This window comes from Sturnus vulgaris, unplaced genomic scaffold (genome assembly GCF_052056855.1).
Source record: "Sturnus vulgaris isolate bStuVul1 unplaced genomic scaffold, bStuVul1.hap1 Scaffold_192, whole genome shotgun sequence".
NCBI lineage: Eukaryota > Metazoa > Chordata > Aves > Passeriformes > Sturnidae > Sturnus > Sturnus vulgaris.
This window is the reverse complement of record NW_028276155.1, coordinates 2,357,501-2,368,429: the sequence shown is the minus strand read 5'-3', so window position 1 is coordinate 2,368,429 and position 10,929 is coordinate 2,357,501. Positions and strand designations below refer to the sequence as shown.

Sequence of the window (10,929 nt, the reverse complement as noted above, 5' to 3'; positions counted from 1 at the left end):
GATATGTAAAATTTAAGAGTAAGTAATTTAGTATAATTGAGGTTCGTATAAAGCATAAGCAAAACTGACCAGTGGTAAAGGGAGGGGCTCGCCCTTCCTCTTGTGCCAAAGCATCAAGGCTAACAATCCCACTTATATACTGCAGGCTACAGAAGTTTCTAGAAAACACCTCCCAGTTTCTATTCCTAAAAATCTATGTCACTGTGTTGTTTGGTGCATGCTCTACTAATGGTTAGGGGTCTCATCCTTTTGAGGGTCTTATTTCTGATGAAGGCTCATCATCTTCATCAGTGTCTGCTGCGTAACCTTGCAGGTAGCACAGGCACCCTAAGCTTGGGTTATATAACTAAGCATAAGTTCCCACAATAAAATAAAGTTCCATGCTTGGAATCATCCCAATTTGACCCATTTCAAGGTTGATACCTTTATTTCTAGATGCTGCTTATCAGACCTACGTCCTTCTACTATTCCCTTCCAACATCCTTCTTCGACTCCCAACATTTGGAAGATGTCCTTTTTACCTGTCTCACCCATCTCCCCCCTCACTCTGTAACAATGGTCTTCTATTGATCTAAATACAATTTTGATAATATAGTTACAATTTAATTAGCACAAATCACACTTATCACAATTCCGCCATTTCTCTTTTTGATCATATTGATTCGTGCTCTAAAAAGTTGTTGCTTGGTATTCTCTATGTTCCTTCATACTAGCCTCCAATTTTTCTCATATTTCTCATGCTGCATTCAGCTTTTCACATTCCTTCTCAAATTTTATTAACATTTCTCATGCCAGGGTATTCTCTTTGCAGTCAGTCACCATTTTCTCGATCTCTCTCCCTTGAGTGTGAGTGGATTGTGCTTTCAGTACCATCAAGAAATTCAGTTTCCCTTTGCTGTTGATTCTGGATCCATGGGCATGGCTGTAAATTGCATTCCTTGAATTGCTGAGTGGATTACTCTAATTAGACAGGGTATCATGCAAGGCAGAAACAATAGTCCTAAACCAGAACATAATAGCATGAATCCCAATTTTTTCCACGACACATCTCCAAAAAGTTTATCCCACCAATCAGCTTTCAGGATAGAATTCCTTTTTTCAACTGGTACATGTGCCACTCTTTTAATTTCATCAGCAAGTTCTGTGATGGCTTCCCCGTGATCATCTATTTCCACACAGCACTCAGATTCATTAAACCTCCCACAAACTCCTCCTTCTTCTGCCAGCAGATAATCCAGGGCAATTCTCTTTTGATGTACAAATGCTCTCATTTGTCAATGCTGTTTGGCCAACAACTTTAAATCATCTGCCCTATGGTTTGAGACGACTTCCACTACTGCCTGGACCCTTATCAACCGATTTAACAGGTAAATTGGAGTTCTATATCCCCAAGACCCATCCTGAGCCCAAGCAGCAGGTTCATAATGTGCTATAATTCTTTCTGCAGGCCATTCTTCATCTTTCCATTTTTGGTTTCCTGCTGCCATTGGAAAGTCGAGGTTTAGTTCTCTTATCTTTCTTTCTAAGGTTTCATAAAGTGGTGTTCCTAGTACATCACCCTTAGACCTTGGTCTGACAAAGAAGGAGGGTTGTAGAACTCCTAAGGTACAAGTTCCTTCCCACTTTCGGGATAGTTCACTGTATGCTCATTGCCCACAAACCCAATATATTCCATCAGGGGCTTTCCATTTGTTTTCTGTGTTTTCTGGTTGTTCCCAATAAGATTTTAAGTCTTTTATGGATTTGTAAGGATTAGCTCCAGGACTGTTATGCCAGCACAAATCAGTTTGATTATTCCACTTGCAATCCATTTCTTTTGCTATTCCCCAATATCCAGTAGGACTCTTGGGTCGCCAGGTCTTTGTGTTATTGTCTGAATTTACTACTAAAGTAGATAGGCAAGGAGTATATCCCACCACTTCAGTGTATTTTCTCCCTTCCCGAGTTATACAAACTGTCCCAATGACTTGATGACTCAGGACCCAGCCTTCAGGCCGTCTTAGGGTCTTAGAAATTTGTGTATGATTCCATTTTAAAAATTGTTCTGGAGCTAAACCCTCACCCTTCCATGGCCATCTTTCAACCATTCTAAGTCCTCCACAAACAAAACATTTAGATAATCCCAATTCTGTGGCAATTTCTTGCATCAGATCTACTAACACATTTTTATTTGAAGTTGGCAAATCCCAGTCGCTATAGTGCTGTTTTAATTTTTTATACAGCTCATCCAGCTCCTCTAACTCTTTCCCTCTGATCTTTTTCTTATCCTTCATTGTTTCTTTTTGTTTTCCAATTAATTTTCTCTTTGGCCCTTTTCCTTTTTCATCCTTTTCAAAACACAAGAAATTTTCATATCTGGGACAAAGTTGATCATTATTAGGATAAGGAGCTCGCCCAATGAATCCCAAATTGTTTCTCACTGAATACATTTTTGGACTTTTCACACAAATTTCTAAGAAACTGCTACAATCGTAACAGGCAGCACTAACATGTGGCTGTGCCACAAAAACTGATTCCATCTCATCCCTGACCCACATGGAATGATTGCATTTGTCACAGGGATCAGGAATGGTTTGTTTCTTTACTGCTGGCTCTTGTGCTGCTTGTTGTGTTAGAATTTCTTCCTGCATGGCTTGTTCTGTTTTGCTCCATGCAGTCTTATGGCTTTGTCCAGTTTCCAGGGGTATTATAGTAAGCACCATGAAAAGAATCCTCAGGAATTTTAACTTTCTACCTGTCTCAAGGCCCCTTGGGTTGCAGCCAAGGGCCGAGATGTCCATCTTCTTGGTAGCAAAGCTTTTATCCTGGGATTTGTCTCTTTTTGGCATCCTTGGCCTCATAAAGCTCATATAAGCCATTTTAGCTTTTTCTTTTCCAAAAATGGCATCAATTATTTGTAGTTCTACAGCACTGCCCTGTCTCTTTCCCTAGATTGATCAGCTATTTTTCCTAATCCACTAAAGCTCTAGAGATATGCCAACTACAACAAAATTTATTTTCACACTGCTTTAGTTAAACAGTTCGTTTTAATGGTCTATTTCTGCTGTGAAATCGGGGTAGGTAGTTAAATATTTGTCACCACCAATAGATACACTCACGATGCCAATCAGCTGCTGAAATAAATCTATGACGTGGCACATCGATTTCTTCTCCACAATTGTCATTTATAATACACTGGTCTATAATATTATGGACTGTTTGTTCTTTAGCCTGTACAAAAGCTAATATGGTGAGGAGTAGTTGGTCTTGGTTCTCTATTAGTTGAATTGCTGCGAAAAAGGTCCCATTTTCTTGTCTCAATGGTTAAGCATAAAAGTCACTAAAAATCTTTCTATTCTTAGCTGTCCACGTACACAATCTAAACAACTTCAACAAATCAATTGTCTCTCTTTTTCTTTTGCATTATTTACCATCCAGCACGAATTAAAACAACAGGTACAAACAGTACAAATGCAAGGGCGGCATTCTAAGCCATGATTATTACAGTCCCAATGTGTTAATTGTTGTTGGGCCTCCTCAATAATAGGTGTTACCAGTCTCTTTTTGATTTACAGCTCCTCAAATAAATCAGTTAATGTTGGCAGTCAGAAGCTCCTGAGAAGCTTTTCAATCCATCTGGGCTTTTCCCACTCATCAAGGAGGCGTCTGATTCTTTCCCATGGGCGCTGTTCAGCCTCCAAACTCAATGAGGTTGCAGTTGGCAGCCAATGCAGGATGTCTAAATGACAACCATGTACTTCTCAAAACATCTTCAATTGATATTTCAAGCAGTAACAGCATACAATAATATCTTTTCCCATATATATCTTACATCTCCCCTTTTGTCCCAAGATACAATGATTTTATGCGAATTTCTTATCACTGCAGCTTTTTAGTGTTAAGTTCTCCTTTCCACCTAATCATGAAATTAATAAAATTTCTATATGTTGTTTTTCTTAATCTGGGTGGAATTTAATCAATTTTTAAATTCCAGGGTTTTTTTAAATTGATTTTTAGGTCTCCTGGTGCTGAAATAATTTTCCAATCTTTTTTTTGTATTGGTCCTTTTACTCTTGAAGCATGAGTCCAGCCTTTTTCTGCTGTTCAGACTGCTGCTTCTGTGGTTAAAAGAACCAGAATTGGTCCCTCCCATTGAGGTTCTAAACTTCCTCCTCTCCAGCATTTTGTCAACACATACTGTCCTGGTCGGATAGAATGTACTGGAAAATCGAGAGGAGTGGTTTGAGCTGAAATGCCTTTCTCTCTTAATTCCCTCAAATTGTTTGTGATGGTTGTAAGATACCCCTGAATGGTTTTGTCCCCGACTAGTGAGGGATCCATTGTCATGCCTTGGGGGTAAGGCAATCCATATAACACCTCATATGGTGAGATCCAAGTTTCAGAGTGGGGCTTAGTTCTTATATTTAACATGGCTAAGAGAAGGCATCTAGTCCGTGGTAATTTAGTTTCTATCATTAATTTAGTTAGTTGTTGTTTAATAGTTTGGTTCATCCTTTCAACTCGTCCCAAGCTTTTGGGATGCCATGGGGTATGATATTCCCAGGTAATTCCTAGTGCTTGGCTTAAACTGTTAATTATTCTCGCAGTAAAATGAGTGCCCTGATCTGAATCAATAACTTGTACTATTCCAAATTGTGGAATAATATGCTCCAATAAAATTTTAGTTACTGTTTGAGCTGTGGCTCTAGCCGCAGGGAATGCTTCTACCCACAGAGTCAACTGATCTACTATAACCAGCAGATATTTCCACCTGCCTACTTTAGGTAATTCAGTAAAGTCAACTTGGATCTTTTCGAATGGCCGATAGGCTGTCCGACGACCTCCAGAGGGAGGACTCCTCAACACTTTTCTGTTCACTTTCTGACATGTGAGACATCCTTGTGTGATTTGTTTTCCAATTTCAAATATTCCTATACACCCATAAAATTTTAAAAAGTAGTCACAAAGTGCTCTTGTGCCCCAGTGAGTTCTTCAATGTAAATTGTCCAGGATCTGTCGGGCTATAGGTTTTGGGACTATTTTTCTACCATCTGGTAGAATCCATTCTTCTTCCTTCATGGTTGCCCCTAATTTCTTTATAGCTTCTACCTCTGTTAAAGAAAAGTATGGTGTTTCAGTTTCTGTTTCTGTCTCTTTAAAAGTCATAATTACACTGGTGTTTTCCCTTAGGGCAGCTCTTTTTGCTTCATCATCTGCCAAATTGTTTCCTCTTGTTTTAATGTCTCTCCCCCTCTGGTGTCCTTTTACGTGTACAGCTGCTATCTTTTTTGGACCTTTTAAAGCCTCAAGTATTTCACTGACTAATCTTTGGTGTATTAATCCTTTCCCTTGAGTGTTTACAAATCCCCTTTCTTTCCAGATTTTTCCAAAGGTATGCACAATCCCATAAGCATACTTCGAGTCCGTGTATATGGTTCCCTCTCGGTCTTTTAATAGCAACAATGCACGGAGTAATGCATAAAGTTCACAGGCTTGTGCTGACCAGGATGAGATAAGAGGACCAGATTCTTTCACTTCTAATTTTTCTCCACTAATTATGGCATATCCAGATTTTCTTTGAATTCCCAGGGCTATTATTAAATCCCTTCCTAATAAATTCTTATTTACCTCAGGTATTAGTAATAAATCATTCAATCCAAATCTTGTATCAGATTCTATTTGTACATCTTTAATTATGGGAACCTGAAAAACTTCCCCTTTAACCCCTACTACTGGGACACGCTCGCAGCTAACACTACAGCCTGGAGGCAGTTTTCTCACTGTGGACCTAGAAGCCCCTGTATCTACTAAAAATGTGATTTCTTCATTTTGAGGACCTACTTTTAATTTTATCAAGGGCTCTTCTGATGTTTTGGTCCTCATTAAATAAATGAGCCCCTGACCTCCCTAATCTTCTTGAAACATCTTTTCATCCTGCTGCCTCTTTTTGCAGACTATCAGTACTTGTCCTTTTTGGTGACAGTAGAAACAGATGGGACCACTGGTGTCCCAGAGGGAATTGGCCATGGCTTTAGGGACAGCAGTGCAGATGGAGCCTTGGTGGAGCAGAGAGAAGTTGAGCAGGAGGAAGTCCCTCGGGGTGTGCAGCTGGTGGTCGCAGACTCTCACAGGGATGAGGAAGCCGTTGCCCAGAAGGGCAGCCTTGGCGATGCCCAGGAAGAGCCCCAAGGGCGGGAGCTGCAGCTCTGGTCTGGAAAGGCCAGGAGGAGGAACTGGGTGCTGGAGCTGCTGCTGGAAAAATATTGGAGCAAATATTCCAATGAGAGCTTTGAAGGCCAAAGTGGAGCAGGGTTCCATGTGAACAGCAGTTGAACATGGGTCAGTCGGTCCTAAGCGATAGGCGAGCGCCGTTCCGAAAGGGCGGGCGATGGCCTCCGTTGCCCTCAGCCGATCGAAAGGGAGTCGGGTTCAGATCCCGAATCCGGAGTGGCGGAGACAGGCGCCGTGAGGTGCCCAGTGCGGTGACACAACCGATCCCGGAGAAGCCGGCGGGAGCCCCGGGGAGAGTTCTCTTTTCTTTGTGAAGGGCTGGGCGCCCTGGAATGGGTTCACCCTGAGAGAGGGACCTGCGCCTTGGAAAGCGTTGCGGTTCCGGTGGCATTCGGTGAGCTCTCGCTGGCCCGTGAAAATCCGGGGGAGAGGGTGTAAGTCTCGCGCCGGGCCGTACCCATATCCGCAGAAGGTCTCCAAGGTGGACAGCCTCTGGAATGTTGGAACAATGTAGGTAAGGGAAGTCGGCAAGCCGGATCCGTAACTTCGGGATAAGGATTGGCTCTAAGGGCTGGGTCGGTCGGGCTGGGGTGCAAAGTGGGGCTGGGCGCGCGCAGCAGCGACTCTGGACGCGTGTCGGTGCCCTTCCCGTGGATTGCCCCAGCTGCGGCAGGCGCCGCTCACCTCCTCCTCCGCCCGCCCTCCGCCTTGCCGCGGCCTTCGCCCCAGTGGCGGCCGCCATCATCGCCGCACGCCACCGCCCCCCGTCGGTTCCCGCCAGCGGGGGTCCACGCGGTTCGCGCAGGGGAGGGTCCCCGGGGGGGGTCCCCGGGCCAGCACCCCTCCTCGGCTGGCGCCTAGCAGCCGGCTTAGAACTGGTGCGGACCAGGGGAATCCAACTGTTTAATTAAAACAAAGCATCGCGAAGGCCCGAGGCGGGTGTTGACGCGATGTGATTTCTGCCCAGTGCTCTGAATGTCAAAGTGAAGAAATTCAATGAAGCGCGGGTAAACGGCGGGAGTAACTATGACTCTCTTGAGGCGGCTCCTGAGAGTATAGTTACAACCTGGGCTCAGCTGCAGAAGTCACACCTCCCCGTGGTCCCGCCGGACACCCATCAAGGCTGGCAAGTTGACTTCTGCCCCAGGGCGAGCGAGGGGTACCGTGCTGCCCCTCCCTGCCTGTGGGAGTCGCGCCCCACTTGCAGTTTCGCAATCCACAGAAACAAACCTGATGGTCGAGGCTCACTCATCTCCGTGAGAGTGCCCTCTTCCCAAAGGCCTCGTCCACGGGCCAGTGAGTTGGACAAATGTGCTGGCAGCAGGTTGGTTTTGGATATGTTGCCAGCCGGGAACCCGTAACAACCTGAAGTTGACGATCCTCCGAGGGGAAGCCCCACTCCCCTCGGTTGTACCTCCAAATCTTGGGCACTGCTGACCTTGGGCCAGGGGTCATGCAACCCAAGTCTGCCATGTCCCGTCCAAGTCCCGCGGGGTGGCGTAGCTGGATCAAGCACAGCAGCACTCGGGGGGTAGTGCTGCTGTGAGCCACCAGGGACCCCCCCAAATTTCGGTGTGCGCCCCCGCCTGCCAGGGCTGGCCTGAGTTGGCCTCTGCATTGTGAGTGGAACATACGTCAACCCAGGCAGCTATGCGACGGGGCATGTGTACCTGTGATTGCATTTGCGGTGTATGTCCGTTTGTTCCGACCATGTGGGCGCGCCGGGTACCCACACTGGTACTGCCACCACTGGTGGGAGTACAAAGATCTGTACCTGACCCCATCCGTGCACTTGGCTTCATCACGAGTTGACTTGAAGGGGCCATGCACTCATGTCCCACAGTGGCCACGTCACTGGGGGCCTGGTCGTACCCGAGTCCGAGAGAGGCCGGACTCTCGGTGGGTCTCTCACTTCCGCGCACTGTGTGCCCCCGCGGTGTGAGCATGTTACCGTCAGTTGCCCAGGACTTGGCCGAAATGACCGGATTTCGACCACGGTGGATGGGCCACCGTCACTTAACCCGGAAAGGGAACATATATAACCTATGTGTGTTCGAAAAAGAAGCTTTAGAGAGTCAGGTTACAAACTGGGCTTTGCTGCGGAAGTCACACCTCCTAGTGGTCCCGCTGGACACCCATATAGGGTGACTAAGTTGACTTCTGCCCCAGTGTCAGTGAGGGTGCCGTATCGGCCTCTCCCTACCGATTGGACTCGCCACCCAGCGGTAGCTTCACAACCTTGCTGAAACCAGAAGGCAATTGGCACAGCTTCTGAGTTGCTGCCCAGAGCCTTGTCCACGGGCTACAGTTGGACACAGTTGGCAGTGTGGGAGAGGGCTACCTGCTAACTTCGACCACCCTCACTTGATCTTGACAGTTACTAGTTTTTACCAGTCTTGACAATGGTCCAACTACTGGCTTTGCGGTACATGTCAATAGCTACTCAGACAGACCCTTCAGATCTGTGGGTCCAAAAAGCCAACATTCCATCTCTTCCCCCTGCCATACACAATGATGAAGGATTCGATCTGGTGAGTTTGGAGTTTATGAACTCCACCTATTCCGACACAGGTAGACTCCATCTAGGTATTGGTCAGGTGGGATTGGCTGATTTTCCTGAGCCATATGAGACCTCGCCCATTGGGTTGGCTCAGGAACTTAACTCTGAGTGCAGAGTGAGAGCGAGTGAAGAGCCTAGTACACCCATTGCTCTTCAAAAAACCAATAAGGGCGAGCCATTACTAAAAACACCCGTTCTGTCCGTTAAGGATAAAGACCTGGCTTGTCCTAGTTGCGACATCCATTTCACCAGGATGTCAGGATTAGTCGAACATCTGCTGAGAAATCACGGACAGAAAAAGATCATTTTCCAATGTCCGAAGTGCGGTAAACAAAATCTCAATTGCTGCAGCATACAATGTCATATCCCACGATGCAAAGGGACAGTGTGTTTGGTTCCAACAGGTGACTGGACGTGTGAGGTATGCCAGAGAAGTTTTAACTCCAAGATTGGCCTGGGACAACATAAGAGATTGATGCATCACTTTGAGAGAAATAAAGAGCGAATTGCGGCCTCCCATCCAAAGGAAACATCACAGAGAGGGGCCCACAACAAGGAGTGGTCAGAGAGTGAGGAAGCGCTACTAAGACAGCTGATAACAGAGTATGCCGGGTGCAAGAATGTAAACCTAAGAATTGTGGAGTGATTGCCAACAAAAACAACTAAACAAATAAGGGATAAAAAGCACCTTTTGATAAAGGCCCCTTCCAAGCACTCACAAGAGGTGAAAGGACAGAAGTGCATGAGGTGAATTCTAGGATGGAAATGCATAAGGTGAATTCTAGGACAGAAGTGCAAAAAAAGGCCCCCCAGGAGATGGAACTGCTGAGGGGAAATGAATTGAAGCTCCATTATCACGATGCCATCAGAGAGAAATTGGCGGCGCACGAGTTACCCAACTGTCGAAGAGCCTTCAAGAAGGTTCTAAAGGGAAAAGACCCACAAAAGGCGGTGAATAAGTGCTATAAGGAGGTCTTTGAGGGTCCAAAGAGTAATTGTCATGATGGAAAATCTTCCCAAAAAGCAAAGTCGAAGAAAGCCCGAAGACAGAAAGCATCCAAGTCAACTAACTGGATGCACAAGATAGCTATCAAAAGAGGGAAATATCTAAGATTCCAGAAAATGTTCCACTTACAGAGGGGAAGACTTGCAAGAATCATCCTGGATGATGTGGAAGATTTGCAATGCCAGATACCATCTAACACAGTCCAAGCAGCATTCAGATCCAGATGGGAAACAACGGTAGGGTTCAGGAGTCTTGACTCTTTCCCACTTCATGGGAAAGCTGATAACACCGCTTTTCAAGCTCTGATCACCCGGAAAGAGATTGAGAAAAACATCAAGGAAATGAGTAAGAGATCTGCTCCCGGGCCAGATAAGATTACTTTGGGTCATCTGCTTAAAAAGACACAAAGTTTTCTATGTTGATGGAGATCTTCAACCTCTGGCTTATATCTGGAACGATCCCCGATGCGCTGAGGGGCTGCCGGACAGTCCTAATCCCAAAATCCAGCAACGTTGCCAAGATGGGTGACATCAACAACTGGAGGCCCATCACCATTTCATCTACGGTGCTGAGGTTGTTCTCCAGAATCATAACAGCAAGACTGGCCAAAGCGTATCCCATTAACCCCAGACAAAAGGGGTTCATAAGGGCATCGGGATGTTCAGAAAATCTCAAGCTCTTACAACTTGTGCTTAAGCATGCAAAACGGGAGCACTGTGACCTCGGAGTTGTGTTTGTGGACATTGCAAAGGCTTTCGGTACCGTCTCCCGCCAGCATATCATCACGGGTCTTGAGCAAAGGGGAGTCGATCCCCATATTATCCATCTCATTAAAGACGTGTATAAAAACACAACCATGTATATCACTATGAAGAACGAACAGACCGAGAATATCAACATCCTCTCAGGTCTAAAGCAAGGTGACCCCATGTCGCCCCTGCTGTTCAATCTGGCTCTTGACCCCCTGCTGTGCAAGTTGGAGAAAGAAGGTAAAGGGTTCCAGCGAGGCAAACTAAAAGTTACAGCAATGACCTTCGCCGATGACCTAAGTAATTCCTGGGACAGTATGGGACAGTATGTGTGGGAACATCAAAATCCTGGAGACCTTCTGCAATCTATGGGACTCCAAACTCAGGGGAAGAAATGTTATGGA

General features: G+C 45.7%; 1 pseudogene; it reads left to right on the top strand.

Annotated features, from left to right (window-relative positions):
• Positions 1 to 6,711: 6,711 nt before the first annotated feature.
• Positions 6,712 to 10,929, top strand: part of LOC148218246 (28S ribosomal RNA) — a 7,027-nt pseudogene continuing 2,809 nt past the window's right edge.